This window comes from Schistocerca cancellata, chromosome 9 (assembly GCF_023864275.1).
Source record: "Schistocerca cancellata isolate TAMUIC-IGC-003103 chromosome 9, iqSchCanc2.1, whole genome shotgun sequence".
Taxonomy (NCBI): Eukaryota; Metazoa; Arthropoda; class Insecta; order Orthoptera; family Acrididae; genus Schistocerca; species Schistocerca cancellata.
Window position 1 is genome coordinate 426478527 of NC_064634.1, and position 25910 is coordinate 426504436.

The following is a 25910-nucleotide window of genomic DNA, read 5'->3' on the forward strand; positions in this document are numbered from 1 at the left end:
TGTTATTATTAACGTTCGTGTTCATCAGGTACATTTTAGTGATGTGAGATGCAATAATGGAGGTGATAAAACCTTTTCAGAGACTTAGCAGCACCTGAACTGTTGAAAAAGTGTATTCACGGAAAAACTCAAAACCCCAATGAAAGTGTAAATAGTGTTATATGGTCGAGAATCCCCAAGACTGTATTTGTTGGAATAGAAACACTTCACTTTGGTGTGTATGATGCTGTTGCGACTTTCAATGATGGCAACATTGTAAGGTGCAAGGAATTTAGAAATATGGGAATGAAGATAGGTTCTAACATGGTACGAGCGATGCTTGCTTTAGACAAGGAACGCCTTCGGGCTGCAGACAGGGCAGTAAAGAGTCTAGAAATACAAGCAAGAGTAAACAGGAGGAGAAACAAGAGGAAGCTGGAGGAGGAGTTTGCAGAGGATGAAGATAATCCATCCTATGGACCTGGAATGCTCTAAAAAGTTAATCCAATCTTTGTCGCTCGATTCCCAAAACTTTTATTTTCTCATACTAATTACATGTTTTCTAAGGATCTTCCAAACATATTTGCTTCAAACTTTCAGTAAATGTTACACAGTACCTTCTGCATAATTTAACACAGCCTTTTTCCAAAAAACTTATATTTTTGAATATATAAATAAAAAATTGCAAAAAAATGTTGTGAATTTTCATTACAATTGAAAAAAATCGTCTTTAATAACTGAACTAAAATTTTGTAACATCCCTGTGTTAAGTTGTAGCCCATATTCCAATAAATAATCTGTAAAACAACTTCCTACCTCAAATACTTTGTGAGGAAAGATGTAATTTATAAGCGTTATTTTAACATTGCAAGTATAGGGCGTTCCGGAGCCCCTTAAACGTTAAACATAAAAACACAGAATGTTAGTGCGCTGATATCAAACTTACTGGCAGGTTAAAACTGTGTGCCGGACCGAGACTCGAACTCGGGACCTTTGCCTTTCGCAGGCAAGTGCTCTACCAACTTTTTTTTTTGTTGATCTCATTTTGTTCTATATTAATCGTTGAATTTGTTCGAGGCGGACGTCCGATGACACCCATTTAGGTTCTTCGTTGATCCATTCACTCAGTTTTTTTTTTTTTTTTTTTTTTTTTTTTTTGTTACAGAGGGTAGCTAACCCTCTGACCGAACACGCTGAGCTACCGTGCCAGCGTCAACTGAGCTACCCCGGCACAACTCACGCCCACTCCTCACAGCTTTACTTCTGCCAGTACCTCGTCTCCTACCTTGCAAAATTTACAGAAGCTCTCCTGCGAACCTGTTCTGCAAGGTTCGCAGGATAGCTTCTGTAAAGTCTGGAAGGTAGGAGACGAGGTACTGGCAGAAGTAAAGCTGTGAGGACTGGGCGTGAATCGTGCTTGGGTAGCTCAGTTGGGAGAGCACTTGCCCGCGAAAGGCAAAGGTCCCGAGTTCGAGTCTCGGTCTGGCACACAGTTTTAATCTGCCAGGAAGTTTCATATCAGCGCACAGTCCGCTGTAGAGTGAAAATCTCATTCTGGAAACATCCCCCAGGCTGTAGCTAAGCCATGTCTCCGCAATATCCTTTCTTTCAGGAGTGCTAGTTCTGCAAGGTTCGCAGGAGAGCTTCTGTAAAGTTTGGAAGGTAGGAGGGGAGGTACTGGCAGAAATAAAGCTGTGAGGAGGGGGCGTGATTCGCGCTGGGGTCGTGCCCGCGAAAGGCAAAGGTCCTGAGTTCGAGTCTCGGTCCGGCACACATTTTTAATCTGCCAGGAAGTTTCAATAGTATTTAGCCGCGCGGAGTAGTCGTGCGGCCTGAAGCGTCTTGCCACGGTTCGTGCGGCTCCCCCCGTCGGAGCTTTGAATCCTCTCTCGGGCATGAGTGTGTGTTTTGTCCTTAGCGTAAGTTAGTTTAATTAGTTTGTAAGCCTAGGGACCGATGACCCATTGAACCTCGCCAAAATTTTTCTAAAAATATTATTTATTTTGCTTTTCAGTAAATAATCAATATCTGGTTTCACTTTTCGAGTAATGACAATTCGAAGACAAGCTCTTAGATTGAAGTGGATTTCATTCTCTTCATTGAGTAGAAAGCAGCATGTACATGTAAGGCGTAGCTGCCGACTTGTACAGTTGTGAAAATTTGCATTGTGCATAGAGAAAAGAGAATACTACGAGACTAATTTTGCTATGAAACTAATCACGCATACGTCATACTGTAGGTATTTTAGTTTAAGGTGTAGCCGAGTTTCCACACAATCAACACAATCTGAAAATCAGTGAAACTGCGTAACCCTTTGCAAGCTGAACAAAAACGTGATAACATGATCTAATTGTAGATTCATTCGTTGAGTTATCGTCCTGTAAACAAAAATTTCATAGTGAAAATGTTGGGAAAGTTTTTGAGACACTTATTTTTCTGTTCCCAAATGCTGCATAATTTCTTCAGTCATATCGCTTAAAAGCGATTTTTCTTTTTCGTGTCATATCGACTTAAGGGCTGTTCGCCTTCCAAGTGCTGGGTGTCCATAATCTTTTGCATGGAGTCTATTGTATTGTTGTTGTAAACTGAATTTACTTGTTGTATTCAAAGTATTGAAGCACGTCAATAAAACACTAAACGTATCAAGACATCGTCGTATAAAATAAACATATAGACCAGTCGTCCTGCCCTGATCTGTAGATGTTGACATGTCTGACCGCTTTGAAGTTCCTAACCCGACTATCATGTTACTTTCCATCCCCTGAAAAACAGCTACGCTCTATTTTAAGGGGAGACTCCAACGTAAAACTTTTTTCCAAAATATTTGATGGTATTTAACATCTTAGTGTGTTCACACTTAGACGCCAAAACGATTTGGCTGTATTCGAGTTACAAGTACGTGTAAGAAATGATGACTACGTAAGTGGCTGTGGCACACCGAAAGAGGTCAAAGATAATTTTTGATGTATATCACTATCAAACAAAACTATCTTCACTGTGAACTTGGCATAAACTCAAACTGGAAAAAACAACTTGCAAGATTTCCAAGGAAACTGATGCTAAGCAATTGGCATCCAGTAGCTGCAAATCAATTACTTTGCCTATTGACTATGTAAAAATAAACTGCAGTCGTGTTCAGCAAAATTAACAAGCTCGAAGAAAATAGGCATTGGTCTACAACTTCATCTCTTCAAGAAGACTTTGAGTAGATCTTTATTCATAAAACACAAGAAAAAGGCTACAATGATTTTGAAATCACAAGAAGCAGCCTCAAATAAGCAGGAAGGAAAAAGTTATGTTGCCAGTGAATTTTATGGGTATGTGTCTTGTAGTAAACTCCATTTTTTTACAAAATGTTAAAATCCAATTTACCATAATTTTGTTTTTCTAAGCTCAGAGTCAAACCTTTCAACGTAAATATAAGCGAATATGAATGAAATTTTTGCAAGAAGTAGTCTTGATGTGTTTTCATACTCCTGTGCATTAATAGTATGGAAAATGTAATTTGTTTATTTTATCATCACATTTATATACCGATAATTAAAAAGATTAAGGCTGAAATATGAAATAAACACCGACAAAAATGATTAATATTTCTCACAAAATGAATGTACAAAACTGCTCAACTATGTTTTGTGAATGTAGTTACAACATCTGGCATGTGAAAATTGTGTTGTGAGTAAGAAAAGTTAGTATTCAAGAATATCATTAAAATCATTTTAAATATTTAAAACTCGAAAACCAATGAAGTTACGGATTCCTAAACTTGGTTTTTACTACATCTTTACTCGATTTTAAAATGTGGCTGCTATCGGCAAAGTAGAAGAAAAGTTAAATTTTTGTGTGTCGTGTATACTGTGTGTTCGTACCTGAGGCTACGCGAATCTAATTATGGCAATTCTTCTGAAGGCAGTACATCGCTTGAACCTCTCCTGCGCTTTTTATTCGGTGTCTACCCATAGAAATTCTAAGAACTTCTCAAGGCGAATACTGATATTATTCTCTAGAAAAGGCTTGGCCTTGATATAATCTTATCACTGTTCCTTAGGAAATATCTTACAAATATCGATAGAAATTTAGCAGGCTTTGTGTTGTTTCCAGGGAACAACACAAGTAGGTAGTCTCTTATTGTCTCCCTTTTTTTTGCAATTTTTACAAGTTTTCCAATAATTACATTAAACTGCTTTTCAATATTTACACATTTCTCAGTGATTCTGACGTTTTCTTCGTGATTGAACTTCTATTCGTAAGCCAACCAAATCACAAACGATTTCAAGTTGCAGTCAGTTTGGAGTTTCTTTGAAGACTTTGCAATTTGTGACCATAGTACTCGGCATAATACCGAAAATTTTTGGCTAATGAGTAAATATTCAGATGAACTTTTGATATTAATATACACTACTGGCCATTAAAATTGCTACACCACGAAGATGACGTGTAACAGACGCGAAAGTTAACCCATAGGAAGAAGATGCTGTGATATGCAAATGATTAGCTTTTCAGAGCAATCACACAAGGCTGGCGCCGGTGGCGACACCTATAACGTGCTGACATGAGGAACGTCTCCAACCGATTTCTCATACACAAACAGCAGTTGACCGGCGTTGCCTGGTGAAACGTTGTTGTGATGCCTCGTGTAAGGAGGAGAAATGCATGCCGTCACGTTTCCGACTTTGATAAAGGTCGATTGCGGTTTATCGTATCGCGACATTGCTGTTCGCCTTGGGTGAGATCCAATGACTGGTAGCAGAATATGTAATCGGTGGGTTCATGACAGGCATCTTATCCGCATAGCTGTAACGGATCGTGCTGCTACGTCTCGATCCCTTAGTCAACAGATGGGGACGTTTGGAAGACAACCATCTGCAGGAACAGTTCGACGACGTTTGCAGCAGCATGGACTATCAGCTCGGAGACCATGGCTGCGGTTATCCTTGACGCTGCATCACAGACAGGAGCGCCTGCGATGGTGTACTTGACGATGAACCTGGGTGCACGAATAGCAAAACGTAATTTCTTCTGATGAATTCAGGTTCTGTTTACAGCATCATGATGGTCGCACCTGTGTTTGGCGACATCGCGGTGAACGCACATTCGAAGCGTGTACTCTTCATCGCCATACTGGCGTATCACCAGGCGTGATGGTATGGGGTGCCACTGGTTACACGTCTCGGTCACCTCTTGTTCGCATTTACGGCTCCTTGAACATTGGACGTCATATTTCAGATGTGTTACGACCCGTGAATCTACCCTTCATTCTATCCCTGTGAAACCCTATATTTCAGAAGGATAATGCACGACCGCATGTTGCAGGTACCTTACGGGCCTTTCTGGATACAGAAAACGTTCGAGTGCTGCCCTGGCCAGCACATTCTCCAGATCTCTGACCAACTGAAAACATCTGGTCAATGGTAGCCGAGCAACTGGCTCGTCACAGTACGCCAGTCACGACTCTTGATGAACTGTGGTATCGTGTTGAAGCTGACGGGCAGCTGTATCTGTACACGCCATCCAAGGTCTGACTAAATGCCCAGGCGTATCAAGGCCGTTATTGCGGCCAGAGGTGGTTGTTCTGGGTACTGATTTCTCAATATCTATGCACCCAAATTGCGTGAAAATGTAATCACATATCAGTTCTAGTATAATATATATGTCCAATGAATACCCGTTTATCATCTGCATTTCTTCTTTGTGTAGCAATTTTAATGGCCAGTAGTGCATTTATTCCTCGGTTTCATCTTTCTGAGACTTTTTTAGTGCGACGGCGTCTTCCACTGCAACTCCACATCTCCCTTGTTATACACTATCTGTTCGAAAGTATCCGGACACCTTGCTGAAAATGACTTAAAAGTTCGTGGCGCCCTCCATCGGTAATGCTGGAATTCAATGTGGTGTTGGCCCACCTTTAGTCTTGATGACAGCTTCCACTCTCGGAGACATCAGGTGTTGCTAGGTTTCTTGGGGAATGGCAACCCATTCTTCACGGAGTGCTGCAATGAGGAGAGGTACCGGTGTCGTTCGGTGAGCCCTGGCACGAAGTCGGCGTTCCAAAACATCCCAAAAGTGTTCTACACGATTCAGGTCAGGACTCTGTGCAGGCCAGTCCATTACAGGGACGTTACTGTCGTAAAATCACTCCGCCACAGGCCGTGCATAATGAACAGGTGCTCGATCGTGTTGAAAGATTCAGTCGCCATCCCCGAACGGCTCTTCAACAGTGGGAAGCAAGAAGGTGCTTAAAACATCAGTGTAGGCCTGCGCTGTGATAGTGCCACGCAAAACAACAACACGGCCACACCATAACACCAATGCCTCCGAATTTTACTGTTGGCACTACACACGCTGGCAGTGACGTTCACCGGGCATTCGCCGTACCCGCACCCTGCAATCAGGTCACCACGTTGTGTACCGTGATTCCTCACTCTACACATCGTTTTTCCACTTTTCAATCGTCCAATGATTATGCTCCCTACACCAAGCGGGGCGTGATGTGTGGCTTATGAGCAGCCGGTCGACCATGATATCCAAGTTTTCTCACCTCCCGCCTAACTGTCATAGTACTTGCAGTGGACCCTGATGCAGTTTGGAACTCCTGTGTGATGGTCTGGATAGATGTCTGGCTATTACACATTACGACCCTCTTCAACTGTCGGCGGTCTGTCAGTCAACAGACGAGGCCGGCCTGTACGCTTTTGTGTTGTACGTGTCGCTTCACGTTTCCACCTCACTATCACATCAGAAACAGTGGACCTAGGGATTTTTAGGAGTGTTGAAATCTCGCGTACAGAAGTATGACACTAGTGACACCCAATTACCTGACCTTGTTCTAAGTCCGTGAGTTCCACGGAGCGCCCCATTCTGCTCTTCCACACGTCTAATGACTACTGAGGTCGCTGATATGAAGTACCTGGTAGTAGGTGGCAGCACAATGCACCTAATACGAAAAACGTATGTTTTTGGGGGCATCCGGGTACTTTTGATCACATAGTATTTGTTCGTTACCGAGACACTGGACCACGTAATAGTCATAAAAGTCCTGAAGCTTTTTGTTTTCAGGTGTGCTCACCTGAATACGCCGCTAACCACCATCCACCACGTCCAGGAAAAGCTGTGCTAGAGCAGAACAAGTTCTTAGTGAAAGCTTATTTACTCGTTTTCCTTACAGGCCCGAAACAGGCCGCAACAATGAAGTTGTTTCCACAATCACTGATTAAGGCAACAACCAGTAACCTCTGTTCCAGGAAACAAACTAAAAAAATGGCTCTGAGCACTATGGGACTCAACATCTTAGGTCATAAGTCCCCTAGAACTTAGAACTACTTAAACCTAACTAACCTAAGGACATCACACACACCCATGCCCGAGGCAGGATTCGAACCTGCGACCGTAGCAGTCCCGCGGTTCCGGACTGCAGCGCCAGAACCGCACGGCCACCGCGGCCGGCAGGAAACAAACTGTTAGCTGCTTGGACGATGGCAATTTCGAAGTCCATAATAAGAAACGCAGGGTTCCATCCAAGCAAGCTAGTTTTTAATAGCTTTAAAAACAACCTTCATTTGTTCCTAGCTTTTTATTTCGCAGTAAAGCGTAACGTCATCACCTAGAAGTGCAGAACAACCTTTACATCCCATTAAGCGAAAGTATATGGCAACTACACAAGATCCCACCTATTCTGGAGGAATATTCTTCACAGTCCTGACAAGAGATGCAGCAGACACCCGATAACTTAAACCTACCACGAAGCATACTTTCCTCATATCTAACTTTTTGTCAGTCGTTCTTAGTAATACATAAGCTAGGTGTATGCCTATTCTGTCAGAAATATCTGCAAAGATGTTGTATTACTTTTTTCTAGTGGAAACCGTATTGTCTGTTGTGATAAGAGAGCTGACGGTCTTTGATTGAGATGAAAATTGTACCACATTGCATTTCATGTGTAGCCTTGGTACTATACCCCTGTTAATGTTACTTACAAAAACGTTGTCGTAGTAATTCGTGGCTACTGCAAATTTTGTCAGAAATTCCCTGCAATATAAGAGGGCGGCACTTAGGACACTTTTGAACAGGCTGCATAGTGTATCGATATCAAGCGAGGCTTCTGAACGCGAGTTTCAGACAAAAAAATTTATGACTACCTCGAATGGTTACAACAGCGTTTTTGTACGTAACATTGACAGGGGTATAGTACGAAGGCTGAATATGAATCGCGATGTGGTACAATTTTCATCTCAACCAAAGACCGTCAGCTCTCTTATCGCATTAGACTATACGACTTCCGAGCCTTACAAAAACATCCACACAGAATTGAGACATAGAAATATTTTAGGAAAACTTGACTGCCTAAGCAGATAGTGCATTGTTCTTATTTTTCGACAACGTATTTTCATGCATGCAAAAAACTTTTTCTGTTTACTTGTTCATTGCTTTTCAAATTGAGTGTAATAAAATCCATTGTAAATATTAGTACTATGCATCATATAGGAATTACCGTGTTTTCTCTGCACATATCGACCATGTTTAATCTCTCTCTCTCTCTCTCTCTCTCTCTCACTCTCACTCTCACTCTCTCTCTCTCTCTCTCTCTCTCTCTCTCTCTCTCTCTCTCTCTCTCCTCCACGCTCCGCCGCTCGGTGCACGAACCCCACTTTCTCTAGCGCCATCTCCCTGTGTTTTCGGATAGCAGGGCCAATGCAGTTTTCGTCATGCCTGCTTGCATAGAGCTCTTGCCAGTTCAGTGGCCGACCGGGGTGGCCGAGCGGTTGTAGTCGCTACAGTCTGGAACCGCGCGACCGCTACGGTCGCGGGTTCGAATCCTGCCTGGGGCATGAATGTGTGTGATGTCCTTAGGTTAGTTAGGTTTAAGTAGTTCTAAGTTCTAGGGGACTGATGACCTCAGAAGTTAAGTCCCATAGTGCTCAGAGCCATTTGAACCATTTTTGAACCAGTTCAGTGTTCCTCATGGCCGTGCCCACATTTTGTCCAGCTGATAATATGGTACGTGGCCCCTTTAATACGACTTTGCGCAATCCATACCACAACTATTATCAGGACGGGAAACGGGATGGCGAATCATGGTTGGTAGTCGTACTTTGATTTACACATAATTTATTAACATAAGGTTCCTGCATTTCACTCCCCACAATCTTCATTACAAGCAGCAGTTACTTAGTATAAGTTCTTATTGAAACAAAACAAGTAAAGCCATAAAGTGCATGTAAAACAGTTCAGAAACAACTAGCAAACACAGTATTGCCGTGGCTTTGCCACATTTAAGAAAAGCTTACAACTAACAGTACAGTTCCTATGAGAGTGGGCCAGCCACTTAATTGCATTTAAATACTACATGGCCCAAGCAACACTTATCTCACGTGGTTAACCACAATTCACTATAACATAGAGATGTAACAGAAGCAAGAAAGATTGCCATGAAACAAACCGAGATTATACTTAGTTGCAGGTCTATATTTATGCAACCCAAAAAAACATTTGTTTAAACACCAGAAAATCATAAGTTGCAAAACGCGTTTTACCCGCCTTGGTAGAAGGAAAGGATATACTAATCTTTTTGTATGGGATCTTCGCCCAAAGCAATCCAGCCGTGACAGGGTTACGTAAACACAGCAGGACCTAGGTTGCGGGTTACGCCTCACTCCCCGCCAAGGCGTTGGCGCTTACAGCAGCTTTTGACAAACACAGGACAATTGCAACTCCCTGAAACACACACAAATTACAGGCAGAATCCTTGCGTCAGGCATACGTGCATCAGTCTACAAAATGTTCCGTCCACAGCAATCACTTCCCTTTAAATTGAAACCATTTAAAAATGGTTCACCAATAATAATAAAACTTAGGTGCAGTTTTCAATCACTTAATACCTCACTGCGAAGCCAGCATTTAACCAGCTCACAGGGAGTTCATCCACATACTTTTCGATTAACGGCTGTGTAAGTTCCACAATCATCTAGCGAGTGAAACGCCTCTCAACGCGTCGCTCAGACACATACACTAACGGTCAACTTACTTGATGTTTGCACACAGCACAACTCAGCGGCTCAAACAGCTTAACCCTTTCCTTCAGGGACCATTCCCTCGATAGAAATCACGAAACTTGGATCTCCGAGCTGCCCCAGAACACAGACATGCCGAAAACTTGGATCTCCGAGCTGCCCTAAAACACAGACTTGCCGACCAATACAATTGCGCAGTATATCACGCTGATAGGGCACAAACGGTCGCAGTGGACACTCCTTTCTCCGAAGACGTCCCACGCCTCTTTATGTTTTCGTTTTGAAAGCTAACGACCGACTCTTGAAACCCGCCAACCCGGAAAGAAAGCCACACGATATGCAAAGATCTCATATACCCCCCAAAATCGATTGCAACGATATAACGAGCGTACCCGGTGCTGGTACCAGTCCGCCACGGCTCAATATATTTTCCCACGCTTTTTAGGGCTTATTTTACTCCCTCCACACCAAATACTCGTTTTATTTTGGTTTATAATTTATAAAAAACAGCTACCAGCCACATGTATGGTTTAAAAAGGTTTATTATCATACATGTGGCTGGTAGCTGTTTCTTATAAATTATAAACCTTAGTACAACAGCCACGTTTCTCAACATGTCGACTTTCGACAAAATAGCGTATTCGTTTTATTTTAGGGCAATAGTTAGGGAAAAGATCCGCTCCCCAATGATGATATCAGGCATAGGCATCTCCTGGCAGGAGACTGCCGAGGTCCTTCTCCGGTCCATGCTGCCTGATGACGATGTGGCTAGTGACGCCGAAGACCAGTCTCAACTACGAAACGAAAATCTTGACAGAATAGCAAACGATAGGGCAGTCTACTCCTATTCTGAAGAGGAGGTGGCTGCCCAAACTAAAGCACTGAAGATACGGAAAGCCCCCGACCCAGACGGCATTGTGGCGGAGGTAGTGCAGTTCCAAGCGCCCCTAGCTCCACTTACCCATCTATACAATGAACGTCTTAGACAGAAAAAATTTGGAAAGTAGCCAATGTAGTGATCATTAAAGAAGGACCCAATAAGGACTCAGCTGAAGCCAAGTCTTCAGACCGATATGCCCATTAGACATCTTTGGGAAGTTATTCGAAAAATTGCTAGCTGACAGACTGACTGCACACAGAGTGCTGTGCGGGATGAGCGGTAGGCAGTTTGGCTTCAGGCCGGAGCGATCGGCAACTGACGCAATCCCTCTGGCGGCCGAGGTCTGTGGCTCTACCCCGTACAAGTACGTAGTCGGCATCATGGTTGACATCAGTGGCGCCTTTGACAACCTGTGGTGGCCTTCGCTCTTCTCCTGGCTGCGGGAGAAAGAATGTCCAGGAGCGCTATATGGTTGCCTGAGGAGCTATTGTGAAGGTCGGAAGGTCTGACTATCATCCCCTAGGGGTAAAGTGGAAAAACCTTAACTAAGGGATGTCCCCAGGGTTCCGTCCTAGGTCCCCTGTTTTGGGATCACATGGAACCACTTCTAGACAGTCTGCAACAGAGTGAAGAGGTGCTAGAGGTGATAGCCTACGCAGATGACCTCCTTCTGCTGGTCGGCGGCCGGAGCCGCGAAGACATAGAACCAAAAATAGAAAGAGCTATGGCAAAATTGCAACTATGGTGTACTAATACTAAAATGTCAATTTCACCAACTAAATCAACATTCCTATAGCTGAAAGGACAGCTAGTAAGAAACCCCACAGTGAGAATTGGGGGCTCACCAGTTCTCAGACGACAAGAGACTCGCTACTTGGGTGTCATATTCGATGAATGGTGGAACTTCGGAAGGCACATTGAGTCTGTAACCCAAAAAGCATTGCAAGTACTCAATAGCCTCATCTCCATAGAACACAAAAGATTTCATCTTCCACCACACCTAATAAAGTTGTATCATAACAGTATATTAACTTCAGTAGTGGGTTACGGATCGGGAGTCTGGGCATACAGGCTCACAAGGGTGGTGCCTGCCATACATTGAGAAGAGTACAAAAGAACACGCTGTTAAGATCTGTGGGGGCTTACAGAACATCCCCAGGAAGTGCCCTATTAGTGATAATGGGGCTCTGTCATCTAGATATCAAAATTCGAGAGCAAGCAGCATGGTACTGGGTTAAGAAAGGGAACGACATGAAAATAGAGAATATACTGGGAACTCTGGCTAGGGACAAGGAAGAGATACGGAGAAGGGGTGAGGACTTATGGCAGGAATCTTGGGAAATGGATGAATCTGGCAGAAAAACCTTCGGACTCTTGCCAAATGTTAAAGAAAGGTTAGGCATGAGGTATTTCGAACCAACCCGGGGTCTAATACATTTTCTCACTGGTCATGGGCCCTACCATACATACCTATGCCGGTTTGGGAAAAGGGCTACACCTGAGTGTGACTGGCGCTTCGGAGGGCACTCCCGACCATGTGGTTTACGAGTGCCCCCTTTTCGATGATGTAGCAGCTACATTAAGACAACAACTTCCTAACAACAACACATACGACTTATTAAGACAGAAGAGACTTTTGAAACCCTGAACAACTTGGCAAATGAGGTATCACGAAAAGTTCTCACTGCATACCTGAGGGACTTTCGCGATTAGAACCAACCACTGAACGTGTCCTAGTACCCTAATCCTGTGCCGCCTGTGCGTGTACAGATTGGAATCCGCCAAGTGCAGGGCTAGGGGGACTGGGGTACACCTATTCTCGACTAATACAGCACCGGATTTGACGTAGGTTAATTAGGAGTTAGTAGGATTAGAAGTAGATACTAAATGAGGAACCTGCAGCGACAAGTAATTTTGGCCTGCCCAGTGTCAGGGGCACGCTCATCGGGATTAGCTCGATGAGCAGGGCCTTGAAGTAGGTTTATATCTAGGCTGACACTCCTGTAACGCTGCAGGCAGTTAGGAATATTAACAAGTAGGTAGGAAAATTAACAAGTAGGTAGTAGTGTATAGATTAACAATCGTAATCTGCCTATTAACATGTACTTTGTCACACTGTCTGTAGCTCACAAATTAACTGTAATATTGTAATAACTGTAATAGCTGCTAATAACATATAATATTGTATTAACATTAGGACCGACTAATCACTAAGGTGGTGGGTTAATTTGTATAACTATTATTGTTGTTATTGAAATAAAGATTTTTTTTTTAAAAAAAAGCCCCTTATTATCAATTTGACAAACGTTTCCAGCGGGTTTTAAGGTGAAGGAAGGGGAGAGGCTTCATGACAGCGTACAATAACGTTAAAGATACAATTTATGTAAGCACCTAATGTACGGGACTATTCTACTCTATATAGCAGTATTTACGACGCCAGTGTAAAAATAAATGTTGTAAAATGCTTCCTTTTCAATCCATGTTTACATCGCTTTAGGATGAACAAAATTGGCGTGAACCCGATTATGGTCCTCATAAATGATTTTCCATAGCAGGAGCGGTGGTATTGCCTTCTTATATAAAATGTTCGTTCTTAACAAATTAAGGTGTAAGTTTAAGAAAAGCCCTCCTCTCCGATATTCTATGTGTCCCCTAGAGCGTAGCCAAATGGAAAATATAAGGGGTGGTCAAATGAAGACAAGACAGACGGAAGAAAAGTAAGTAAACAGTTTATTTTTTTCCAAAAGTAATCGCCATAACTGTTAATACATCCATCCCACAGCGAGACAAGACGGTCAATGCCTTCATGGGGAAACGCTTACGATTGCCTACGGAATCAAGATTGTAGCCAGGCTTGCACCTCTTCGTCCGAAGCAAATTGATGGCAACCAATATCTTTCTTCGGGGCTCCAAAAATGTGGAAATCACATGGGGAGATGTATGGAGGATGTGTAAGGGCATCCCAGTGAAACGTCTGCAGCATAGTCACAACAAACTTGTAACATAAGGGCGAGGCCACATGCTGCAAAAATTGTTCCGACTGCGCTGCAGAAGTTTCGCTGGGAGGCCGTTACGCATCCTCCATACACTCCCGGTCTGTCCCCATGCGACTTTCACATTTTTAGAGCCCTGAAGATACATTCGTTGACGTCGATTTGCTTCGGGTGGAGATATGCACGTATGTGTACAATGATGGTTCCGTAGGCAACCGCAAACATTTTTCTGTTGGGATATCAACGTCACTCTCCGAGTATTACGATGTGACACACGCTAACAGCGACAGATTGATATGAAATCAACCAACAGCTCTATTCACTTTCAAAAAAAAAAGGTGCTTCAAAACTGGCACAACGACGTAACGTATAATCAATATTAGCAAAAGCATTGTGGTAAGGTCTTATGGGACGAAACTGCTGAAGTCATCGGTCTCTAAAGCTTACGCACTACGTAATCTAACTTAAACTTACTTTTGCTAAGGACAACACACACACACACACACCATTGCCCGTGGGAGAACTCGAACCTCCAATGGGAGGGAGCCGCGCCGACCGTGCAAGACGCCTCAGACCGCACGGCTACCCTGCGCGCCAGCAACAGCATTAATTAATATTCTATTATCTAGCACTACCGAGTTTTAATATGCACCACTAACAAACTCATACTACTGGTGAGAGCAAAAATCTAACTCACACTGTGGCTAATTCCACCACAATGCTGTCGTCTGCTTAAACTTACGTGTAGGAAGTGCACTCGCACAAATAAAACGACGACGGCCTTCTAGTACGGAACCAGATTGACAAACACCAATAGAGTACTATTCCTGTCCAACGTGAGCATACATAACCTTGTTTAGAAGTCCTAGAGGCGTATTACACTTTCATGAAATATTCTGTATTTGTATGCTCTATTTTCTGATAAAGCAGCGATACTATTATAACGTCTTATTTACATTTCTTTGCGAGCCAGTGACTGTATTATTCGCAGCCTGGGAGCATTTTATTCCAAAGTTCCAAACCTATTGCGAACCTATTCTTTTCTAATGCTGCTTTTCTTTAAGTATTTGTACTATCTTTTGCTTTCCAAAGATACCTTCTTTTGCCCAAGTCCGACTCAATACAGTTATTATTACATATTTCTCAAATAACGTATAGCTAAATCTTTGGTTTTCTACGTTTATGTAATATTTTTGGCCCTTGTGAAGTCCAGTGAGTGGGATTAACTTCATTTTAATTAACTTCCCTTGAAACATCTCTGAAAAAAATCACCTTTTCTCTCTCTTTCTTTATATTAGTATCTTTACTTCGGTCTTTCTCTTTACTAAGAGAATGAAAACTTTCTTAAGTACTTTCCCTGTACTACAAATGATGTACGCACAACACAGTTTTAAATTGAGCAACTTTATTTTTATCTTGATAATCTCAAGGGTCACAGTTTATAGTGGTTGGTTCAAGTGCTGTTTATAAACTATTCCCCTTCGAATCGAAAAACAAACTAAAAAAAGCATAATCAAAAAACCTAAAAATTCAGACCTCTTCAGGCGTTTCTAAATCAATTACAGCACATGAATCGTAAGAGATAATCACCGTTCGTCCCTCCTTTAAATGGTTCTTGATTGGATCGTTTTCTGCCTCGATTCTGTCACAATATAGGAAGATTGTCTATTTCCAAAGACAATCACGATATTGCTACAGCGTATTAACGTACAATAACGTAAAGTCGCGCTGCCCGGACCTCAAAACTACAAATCTCACCTCAGTAGGTGGTCGTGGGGTTCTGAACACGCAATAATAATAATTATAATCCTAATTGGCCGATACTCACTTCGTATTCCTGTACACCCACTACTACATCAGCTGTGTCATCTTCTATGGTGCACGCGATCAATACTGCAAACTATCCAAAATATTGGATAGTTAACGGATGAGTTCTCCAACATTCACATGAATTCCTAACCAAAGAAAAGAAACCTACACAACATCTAACAGCCGCTACGACCAGCTATTCTTCAAATTTTATCAACAGATCTACCATATAATCGCGTACGGCATTTCCGTACTTATAATTCACAGTGCGTAGCGTTACGCGGACACCCACCTAGCAATCTTCCGAATCTAAATTATCGTGCGCTCATGCAGTAATCACGTTGGGCTGCCAAGCAGACACAAACACTTCTCGGTACTAATCCAGTCGATTAAACTACCTACCTCAAGACTGGCTGCCGAATCATGAACAAATTAATTTCAGTTAACTTGTAGGAGTATATTATTACTGATGACGAGCGAGAATTCAGAATCAAACTGTGACACGTCAGTGTCCTGTTATACACCACTACGACCGACCGTTACCCATCTGCGTGATAACGACGACTACTCACGCTTCCTTCCCCGAGGATCGAACTAAGAACCATTTTTCGAACAAACTTAGAACTGTGATTATCCCTTGCACATGTTAAGTTCATTCTTCCTGGTCTTCGGTAACGTTTCTGGTGGCCAGCTGCAAGAGTTGTAGCGTCGCTGACCCGCGCTGCTACGCACCCCCTGTGGTGATGGAGCATCTCTGATTGCGACCTGGTTTTCGTCAGCTTTTTCTCTCGGTCTTGACATATTATAACAAGTCAAAGCTTAAACATCCATTTTCTTGTCGAGACTGAGTCGGCTCTATTAAGCAATGCGAAACGAAAAAATCGTAACAAAAAATGTTTGGCGCAATACAAAGTTCTCCAAGATACTAAAGGCCTCTCACTGTGCCTATGTAGAGTCCAGAGCTGCTCTACGATGCCTACGGAGCCTAAGTCTCGGAGACGACGGACGAACACTGCGGCTTCGACGGGAACTGAAGACTGTACACGACTCGGCACACTGAAGGGAACTGGCCGGTCGCTGTGGCCGAGCGGCTGTAGGCGCTGCAGTCTGGAACCGCGCGATCGCTACGGTCGCAGGTTCGAGTCCTGCCTCGGGCATGGATGTTTATGATGTCCTTCGGTTGCTTAGGTTTAAGTAGTTCTAAGTTTTAGGGGACTGATCACCTCAGCTGTTAAGTCCCATAGTGCTTAGAGCCATTTGAACCGTTTTGATTGTTGTGTGGTACTCTCTGGAATCGTGAGTACTGTAACCACATTTTCCATGAACGCTCTTGTCTCGCGGTGGGATAAATATGTTAACAGTTATGGCCATTTGTTTTGAAATACAGTTTACCTACTTTTCTTCTATTTGTCTCGTCTTCATTTGACAGCCCCTTATACTTAATATTATTCTTTCTGCAACGGAAAACTTCGGGCCAAGTTAATTTTTTGGCAACGCTTTTCAAAAGGTAATTTTTGGTGGTCACCAAGATGGCGATGAGCGTTAGAGAAGCTCCTTGGTTTGACGAAGGTCTCCAGGAGCGCATGGATACATTCCTGGGAGGTAGTTGGTGGTTAGCACCAGGCTGATAATGACGGGCTGGCATATCTGAGGATATACCGCAGAATTCGCCGGTAGCTTATTTTAGGAATGGCAATTTAGGACGGCGACAGAAAATAGCACTTATCCTGGAAGTTTGTGTTTTCATGCTGGGACCGGACGTTTTAAATAGCACCCGCCAAGATCAGTCAGCCTTATTTCGGCCCTGGGACCACAGAGGATCTCGTGAAAAACTGGCAACCACCGCCAGAAGAACAGGGCGAGATTTACGGCGTACAGATTTGGTAATATGCAGTCATGCTCCACCTTTGTTCCTCCTTAGTAGGATTTCTCTCTCTCGCTCGTAAAAAGAATAGTGGCTTCATTGATTACTTTTGTACATTTCCTTTCAAAGGATGTTTGATAACACGTGAGCTAGATACTGAACACTAATGCCCTTTTTCTCACAATTTCAGTGCTTAACATTCGTTTTCTATTGCTTTGTAAATCATGGATGTAGAAAGTATATCAGTCGCATTTGGGCTCTATCCGTATACTGCCTTTCATGATCACCAACATCGACATGTTTAGCTTTCTCTATCAGTGTTCAGAGTGAATGCTTGATTTACAGGATCGCGTCACATGCTTTCGAGCCCACACGGTATGGTATTACATTCCTTGGGCTTCATAGAGGAAGTGATGGTCAAGTGAGGGGTAACACATGGTGTGCCCTCTCTTTATCTCGATCTATCACCTTCTGATGAAATCGTCTTGTTCCTTCCATTTACAACTGGTCACTCTGCAGCAACGTTTATTCGTTGATGAACCGGCACCAGAACGGGAGGAGACTGTAGTCAGCCGACATAGGCAGAATTGCCAACTTCGGGCGACGGCTGGGCGCTAGGTGGAGCTGCCTCATTCTCCGAGTGCGTCTTTGGCAGCCGCCGGCGAATACCTGCCGGATGCTCCCCAATGAGGAGGACGCGCATAAATTACTGCCACATGCTTAACATAACCGGTAGTGTCGACGCAACGCAGAGCACGAGCACTTTCCGGGCACCCACGGATCCTTCCACTGTTCAGCCCTCGCCACAGACAACACGTCTGGAAGGCATCGTTTTTACTGTTTTCGCAGTACACTGATTATGACTACAGAAAAGTAATACTGAGCGAACGGACAAGCCCTTGCGACCGACGCCCTGTATTCCATAGCGTCCCTTTCGTTTCCTTGCAGTAGGAGCGAGTGAACCCCAAACATCGGACGTTATTCAGGGACATTGAAAGGTATCAGCTTTCAGACGTTTATCGCGTCGTATATTCTGCTGCACGCCGGTAAGCACTTCCCTGTCTCAAAGAAGCTGCAGTCGAGTAGCTGTTTGGTGGGATAGTATATTTAGGGCGGGAACTGTTATTTTAGTCTCAACAGGTCGTCTGAATTCTGACACGATCCAACGAATAGAAAAGGTTGGCGGGTAGAATCGGTTAGCGAGGGCTGCGTAATCGACTGACAAACTGTCACTCTCGTCTGGACACCCTGTCCTTCCGCAAAGGGGCATTGTCTTTGTGGTAATCTAATTATCACATTGAAGCGATGTTGTTCTGTATTATGGTGAGTTGGTTGCTGGCCCCTTGCTTGCGTTGCACTTACGTGACTGTACGTTTGGTGCCTATTCAGCCTGTGTAACACTAGATTTCCTTCCGAGAGATACTTTGCAAGCTGTTTAACATGGATAACGTTAGTTCTCTGTTCGAGTTCTCGATTTCGTTAGAACACGTGGGAATCGATACACAGTTTCAAGTCAGCCACCCGAGCCTTCAGGTTGTTTATCTCGTTGGTTTTCCACTCATCAAATAATACGTATTTTGGGTGTTAAGCTAATACATTATACTTTTATCTGTTACATATGGGTGGTCCGTTGAGTGGGATTTGCATATGAAACATCTGAACAGTATATTAACAGTGTACATATAATTTGGATTTTTATGAACTCATAGTTCAGTTCCTTAATCATTATTCAAGTTATTCTGTGTGTTCCATACCTCACATATGTTCACTGATACTTTCTCCAACATACTGCTTTCACTGCCTTCAGTAGTGGTGAGATTTTTAATTAAATGGAATTTTCAGCTACGCAGCTAAATTCATGTTACTGTGGAACTTCTATATACGTGCTTGCGAAGACGGAAACTCCGAGATATAATTCTGCTCTCATACTAGCTCAGTCCGCCTTCGTAACTGAGTGGTCAGCGTTGATGATGCTATACGAAGGACCTGGGTTCGATTCCCTGTACTGCCAAGGATGTCTCCTTGGTGGTGCGGATTCCACTGATCCTCGCGATGCCAATTGAGAAGCTACTTAATGTAACAGTCTTTTTTATTTATTTTTTGTGTATGAAAAGTGCCGTCCTGTTCCTTAACTATCGTATATGTCTGTGTTGTAATGTTCAAATGGTTCAAATGGCTCTAAGCACAATGGAATTTAACATCTGAGGTCATCAGTCCCCTAGAATTAGAACTACTTAAACCTAACTAACCTAAGGACAGCACACACATCCATGCCCGAGGCAGGATTCGAACCTGCTACCGTGTTGTAATGAGACTCTGAATAACGCAAATGGCGTGCTTACGTAAGCGTCACCTGATGAAATGAGTCGGCAAATCCAACTGAAACTCTGGCTGTATTGCAATGAGCTTTTACCAAAAATAGTCACAAAACGTAAATCTTTATATTAAAGCAGGAATCCTACGAAATTCTTTATCGCACAATGCAGTGCACCATGTTACAATGCGTGGCGCCGCAGGGCTTGTCTTACAGTACCAACGTACAAAACAAAGGAATAGTAATTCCAGATAAAATAAGAAGTCGAAATTGGAAAGAATAGTTGTCCAAAGTATTTCTATAAAAATGCCTTGTAAATTTACGTATGCAAACCGAATAAATAAAATTCCATACATTAAACAACATACACGCGAATGTAACACTGCACTATAAGAATAACACTGTCTGACAAAGAACTTAACCAGACAACAATTTTAAAACGTAAAGCTTCACTGTGAATGATTTTTACCGTGTCCTGACTGATGTTAAACTTGCCCCAACTAAGTTTCATGACTTACCTTATGCCAACAGCATCTCCGTACGGCTCATAGGTGATGAATGTTAAAATGCAGCTCCAAGGCAAACAAGCTAAAGAAAAACCTTGCCAAGTGCGATGCATTAAAGTGAAACTGTACTATGCTTTACTCCGAATGACTGCGTTTCACTAAATACAACGCGGCGCGACTACAATACAAATTTTCGAGAGGAAATGATGGAAGTAATTAAACTTGCTGAATGATGTCGAAGAGACTAGCATTCAAAATTTGTGTTGTGAAAATCTGATTCCTGAACAATTACAACAATCTTTACACAAATTCATTTCTTACGAAACATTTTCCTCTGCCATCGTTACTGAAATGGTAAAGGAGTGATGAATCTATAATTCTGAATGCAAGCCTCGTGAGCAGACAACTTTGTTTAATCTCGTCTCGACAATCGAACTAACCTACTGAAATCAATAAAGAAAAAACATGATAAATATCTGAATTTCTTAGACTCAATATAAATAACACGCGCGCAAGGAATGCAGCGACAACATTACCGGAATACTTTCACATTTCTCAAATCAATCTTAACAAAATCATATCTCAAAATATCTACATCATCAGCATTTGCATCTCTGTGGCTGCTAGTTATTTCCAGAAAGTGTGACCAACACCCACCCCTCTAAATTAATTTTCACTCAATGCTGCACTGGCAGCGATAATACTGCTGACAACCAAGGAGCACACTGCTTGTACGCAGACCATCTGTGGCGTAACATTTCGACTCTTGTAATCTTCTCTTTGAAAAAAAAATCCAGTGTACATATAAGAAGTGCGATACAACGAATAAAAAGGGAGTTCCACTGAATACCAAAGTTATTAACCTTATATTGATTGAGAAATAGCGCCTACTAGGTGTGGAAAGTCGGAAAAATGGCCGGGAGACTGGTCAGCTGACCATATGTCTGCCCCTTCCCCATCAATACCGCATTCGGATGAAGCTTAAAGACAGAGCATGACACGGTGGCTGGTCGATATCTCTTGGGCCTTCACGGCATAGACTAGGAACTAATTAACGCTAGCTCAGATCTTTTCTGTTTACTGAGTGCTGTAGGATACAGGCTGCAAACACATTTGCATCGCACAAGTAGCTGTATTACATCTGTTGCAAAGATTGTGCTTTCAGTTGTCTTTTTTTCACTTCTGTTGCGGGGGGTAGAACGTCAAACGGGCCGACTTGGAGCAGAAGAGGCACCACAGGACATTTTATTTTCTACTGTCTGTACTTTTACAAATAAATTCATAAAAATTTGTCAGTATGGCCAGGAAGGATTCAGAATTCACACTCATAGCAGTGGAAGTGCAAAAACATAAAAAAGCAATTTTTTTTAGATATGAAATACAAAATCAAATAGGGTAATGCAGGAGTAGGTTTAATAATGAATAAAACAATAGGAATGGGGGTAAGCTACTACAAACAGCACAGCGAACGCATTGTTGTGGCTAAGATAGACACGAAGCCCACGCCTACGACAGTAGTACAAGTCTATATGCCAACTAGCTCTGCAGATGACGAAGAAATTGAAGAAATGTATGATTAAATAAAAGAAATTGTTCAGATAATGAAGGAAGACGAAAATTTAATAGCCATGGGTGACTGGAATTCGATAGTAGGAAAAGGGAGAGAAGGAAATGTGGTAGGTGAATATGGATTGGGGGTAAGAAATGAAAGAGGAAGCCGCCTGGTGGAATTTTGCACAGTGCACAACTTAATCATAGCTAACACTTGGTTCAAGAATCATGAAACACGGTTGTATACATGGAAGAAGCCTGGAGATACTGACAGGTTTCAGATAGATTATATAATGGTAATACAGAGATTTAGGAACCAGGTTTTGAATTTTAAGACATTTCCAGCGGCAGATGTTGACTCTGACCATAATCTATTGGTTATGAACTGTAGATTAAAACTGAATAAGCTGCAAAATGGTGGGAATTTAAGGAGATGGGACCTGGATAAACTGACTAAACCAGAGGTTGTACAGAGTTTCAGGGAGAGCATAAGGGAACAATTCACAAGAATGGGGGAAAGAAATACAGTAGAAGAAGAATGGGTAGCTTTGAGGGATGAAGTAGTGCAGGGAGCAGAGGATCAAGTAGGTAAAAAGACGAGGGCTAGTAGAAATCCTTGGGTGACAGAAGAAATATTGAATTTAGTTCACGAAAGGAGAAAATATAAAAATGCAGTACATGAAGCAGGCAAAAAGGAATACAAACGTCTCAAAAATGAGATCAACAGGAAGTGCAAAATGGCTAAGCAGGCATGGCTACAGGACAAATGTAAGGATGTAGAGGCTTATCTCACTAGAGGTAAGATAGATACTGCCTACAGGAAAATTAGAGACCTTTGGAGAAAAGAGAACGACTTGTATGAATATCAAGAGCTCAGATGGAAACCCAGTTCTAAGCAAAGAGGGGAAAGCAGGAAGGTGGAAGCAGTATATAGAGGGTCTATACAAGGGCGATGTAATTTAGGGGCAATATTATGGAAATGGAAGAGGCAATACTGACCCCACGACTTATTTTAGAAGCTAGATTAAGAAAAGGCAAACCTACGTTTCTAGCATTTGTTGACTTAGAGAAAGCTTTTGACAATGTTGACTGGAATACTCTCTTTCAAATTCTGAAGGTGGCGGGAGTAAAGTACAGGGAGCGAAGGGCTATATACAATTTGTACAGAAACCAGATGGCAGTTATAAGAGTCGAGAATCATGAAAGAGAAGCAGTGGTTGGGAAGGGAGTGAGACAGGGTTGTAGTCTCTCCCCGATGTTATTCAATCTGTATATTGAGCAAGCAGTGAAGAAAACAAAAGAAAAATTCAGAGTAGGTATTAAAATATATGGAGAAGAAATAAAAACTTTGAGGTTCGCCGATGACATTGTAATTCTGTCAGAGACAGCAAAGGACTTGGAAGAGCAGTTGAACGGAATGGACAGTGTCTTAAAAGGAGGATATAAGATGAACATCAACAAAAGCAAAACGAGGATAATGGAATGTAATCTAATTAAGTTGGGTGTTGCTGAGGGAATTAGATTAGGAAATGAGACACTTAGAGTAGTAAAGGACTTTTGCTAGTTGTGGAGCAAAATAACTGATGATGGTCGAAGTAATTTTCCAAATCTCTTAAAAACTGTGGTAAAATTGAGATAATTAACTACAAAATTTGTTTTCCTTCTAAACATAAAGTTTAGAACGTAACAGCTCATTCATTTTTTCATAAATTAAATAGATTCTAGAGTTTCAGACACCTGTAAGTATGGTTTGTATGCTGTGCAAAATTCATCGAACAGTCTCTCTTACTTATGAAGAAAAGTGTACCTATAGCAACAAATGCAGCCAATAGAAAGTGAAAAAATGATGAAATTTCATATGTAAAAAAATTATTTTCTTATGTTTTTGAACTTCCGCTGCTAAGAGTGTGAATCCTTCCTGGTCATGCTGACAAAGTTTTATGAATTTATTTGTAGAAGTATAGACAGTGGAAATTAAAATGTCCTGTGGTGCCTCTCCTGCTCCAAGTCGGCCCGTTTGACGTCCTACCCCCCTTAAATCCTCCTATAAGAATATCCTCGCCACTACGAAATTTAAAAACAAATTTCGTCAGATTTCGATTTTTCATACATGGTGTACGTTGTTCCCTATATTTGGAAATGTACCCCCACTTTACAAATCCTAATATGAACTGAATTGTAACTGACCTAAATGCAGCTTGACTTTGTATTAATTACACAACGGAAGTAAAACAATTATCAAGCCCTAATTAAAATTTCTACTTACCGCGCGTCTTGACAACATTGTTGCAGATTCTTGAAAGCACAACAGCAACCAGCAAGCAGACAGCGGCTAAGCTCTGTTTTCAATACATATTCAAACTGTTGCATCTGGTAGTGTGTAATGACAAACAGTGTAGTGGGGAAAATAACTGTTATATATATTCAAAAAGACAAAGTAAAACTTCGCGTGATCTTCACTCATACCGTTGGTCCGAACAATACTATGCTTAAGAATATGAACAATGATTTTAAAAGAGTACAGTGTTAACAGAGAAATTTCTATACAAATCAAACAGCTTAATCAGTTAATATGTTACTCCATGATTCTAGTAAGTGCGGTGGTCTCTTTCTCAGCTCTAAAAAAGTTTACTAGCCAACCCGGGTGTTGTGTTGTACCGTGTGCTCGTGAAATTCTCATTACACGCCCAGAAACTGAAACTTACGACGAAGTGATTGATAATTTGAACTCCCACTTCCGTGTTAGTGTAGATGTGGTAGCTCCACGCTACAAATTATTTCGCGTCCGGCGTGGCCCTGCTCAGTCCAATAAATCTTGGTTAGCGGACCTTCAGCCGGCCGGTGTGGCCGAGCGGTTCTAGGCGCTTCAGCCTGGAATCACGTGACCGCTACGGTCGCAGGTTCGAATCCTGCCTCGGGCATGGATGTGTGTGATGTCCTCAGGTTAGTTAGGTTTAAGTAGTTCTAAGTTCTAGGGGACTGATGCCCTCAGATGTTAAGTACCATAGTGCTCAGAGCCATTTGAACCATTTTTAGCGGACCTTCAGAGATTAACATCTGATTGTGACTTTAATTGCTCATGTGCACTCTCATATGCGGATATAATTACAGACGCTATTGCGCAGAATGTTGCGGATCCCCGCATCCGCGAACAAATCCTCAGATTGAAAAACCCGTCTTCGCAGGAAGTAGTGGACTTGCTCGACAGACAAGATACATTAGACATCGCAACTTCCGCGTACGACGTGACCCCGGGTGTGTAATGTTAACGCGACACAACACTTGCCCTAGCGTCCGGCCCCAGCCCAGCCAGCCAAGCCAAGCTGTTCGCGCGCAAGTAAACACGTTTCAAACCAGGCACCCACTAAGAAACTGAAATCATGTCCGAACTGCTTTCACGTTCACCCACAGGACAGTTGCCCATCCCGTCAAGCACAGTGTTACTTTTGTGATGAGAAAGGACACCTGCAAGCTGTGTGTGGTAAGAGAAACTCTAATTCACAACTTGTCTCCCATTCGCGTGGGCGTCAACGCAACATCAACCGCCATGGTATGGATTCACATCAGCCTATGGACGTATGGACGTTAATGTCATTTATTCAAAGGCTTCTGCTTCACATGCTTCTACAGCTCGTTGTGTGAATCAAGTTTTGCCAGACACTTCCTCTCGCATTCAGCGCGATGCAAGGAAACTTTTTGTGACTTTGAACATTTGTGGGCGTTCTGTTAGCATGCAGGTGGACACTGGTGCGTCAGTTTCTTTACTGAACAAATCTACGTATGACTTGCTTGCTTCGCCCCCGTTTCGTCGTTCATATTCCACACTGACTGCATTTACTGGACAGGAAATCTGTGCTCGGCGCGTGTAGTTTGCAAGCCACGTATGGTGTAACGACCCGTACTGTCTTTCCATGTGCTCCGCTCTAGTGATGCTACGAACATTTTAGGCATGGACGCATTTTAACTTTTTGGCCTCGCAACTCAGGACAATGTACTTAGCATCAGCG